This window comes from Cupressus sempervirens, chromosome 10 (assembly GCF_028749045.1).
Source record: "Cupressus sempervirens isolate cs-2001-9-10 chromosome 10, ASM2874904v1, whole genome shotgun sequence".
Taxonomy (NCBI): domain Eukaryota; kingdom Viridiplantae; phylum Streptophyta; class Pinopsida; order Cupressales; family Cupressaceae; genus Cupressus; species Cupressus sempervirens.
In genome coordinates, this window is record NC_143127.1 from 412,873,393 (window position 1) to 412,875,448 (window position 2,056).

The window sequence follows — 2,056 nt, forward strand, 5'->3', positions numbered from 1 at the left end:
GTGATAGCATGTTGGTTTTCCCTTTGACTTTATATTCCTCAATTCTCCATTCCTAGATGATTCTCCTTGCTTAGTGCATCAATGTCCCAAGCCATGAGTATTGCTAGATGACTTCATAATTTCTTCAAAAGTATTTCATTTCTTATTTCAACTTGTTGAATATCTCCATAGATTCTTTCTCAATTTTAGTTCATTCTTCGGTATGATCTTCTATGATTTTAGATTTTCTATTTCCAGATCCTTTTGATTCAATTCCTGATTTGCAAGCATCAGTTGATTCATCATGTCTAGTTGAGTGCTAATGAGCTTCTATACATGTAATAGATCCTTTCTTCAATTTTGGTAGCCATTACTCTTTTGTCTTCTTTAGCCATAGCCATGTCTTTTTCAACTTTCTTCTTTTTCTTAGTCATTCCACATAATCTTAGTAATTGGAAATTTCATGTTCTCTTTTTAGTCCTCTTATTTATTCATTTAGGAGTTTTTTCTTTTCAAGTAGATCTATAGATGCTTTGTCATTTGGACTGATTGATTCAAAAATCCTTTAGTCTCAACATATTCATAGGAACTCTTTTTTATCTTGGATATCCAATTCCTTTATTCCTTTTAGGGGTTTCTTCAGATCTTGTCTCAAGCTTTCTCAAGTTTCTTTTTTCTAAGTTGGATGTCAATCACTTAATTGTCAATTACCCTGTCTAGTTTATAAGCCTTCATCTTTAAGTGATTAAGCTTCTCTAAGAGAACCAGACAACTCTGATGTTAATTGTATTGATGGAAGTATAAATAGGATAAAAAGACACTGAGAGGGGGGTGAACCAGAATCTTAAGTAGTTTTACTTTTCAATAATTTATTCCCACATTCACCAGTTGTATTGTGCATGTAAAACTTGGTGTAACATGTGAATCTAATTTATCAAATGAATGAAAATAAAAACATAACACAATATTTGTTACCCAAAAACCCTCCAAGGTGAAGGTAAAACTAGGGTGGGGATGACATCCACAAATATTCACTACTATAGTAATAAAGATAACTTGTTAGGGTTACAATGTTTGATCATAATATATGATAGATCCTATGAAAGGTTTGTACTATTAAAAGCATGTTGCAAGGTTTGACCTTGTTAAAGGATTTAACACTTACAATAAAGTAAGGACTCTATTAGGATATTTTTAAAGATATGTTAAGACCACTCTATTAAAAGATTTACCTTGATTCAAGTTAATTAAAAATTATTTAGAATTTGGCTCCTGATATGCTCTATAAAATGATTTTGAGTCTTCTCTTTTCAAATTTATCCTCTCTTCTTATCTGATAAATTTTTCTTTCCCCTTTACTGCTCTAAGTAGGTCACTTGATTTTCCAAGAGATAACAAAACACTTCCACTAACTTCTGATATAATCTTGATCCTTAACTTTACCATTCACATATTACTCATTGTCTATCACATTGTTTGCATACTCTCTTTTTCCTCCAAGCATTTTTCTCCTTTTTCTCCTCTATTTCTAGGTGAAAAATATTCTCTATTTAAAGAGTTCCATAAAAAAATTTCTAGGTGATTCCATATTTTGCCTCTTCATTTGAATCATTGATCACAAAACATAGGGATCTATGATCCACATCATAAACATATAAAAATTTATGTAATAACCTCTACAAATATTAAATTTTTCTTCCATGTTAGCTTGAAAAAGAATTTACCTCAATTTTTGTATAATTTCTTAGCACTTATTGTTTTTTGATACTCAACATAGCTGATGCTCAGTCTGTATTATGCTCGACATATAATTATGTAACTCAACACTTATATGATTGAACTGCTTGGTAGGTGTTGAGCTCATCTTGTATAGAAAATACTCGGTGACTATACACTTACTTAGCTCCTATAGAGCTTAGTACACACATACTTATGTACAAGACTCAGCCTATAAAGAGTAAATCGGTCATAGTGATGACCATTTTACTCTTCTTAATAAATGACAAAGTGTTTAAGACTAATATACAACAATAGTTAGAGATACCAACACATATTTATTACAATGATAACAATATCC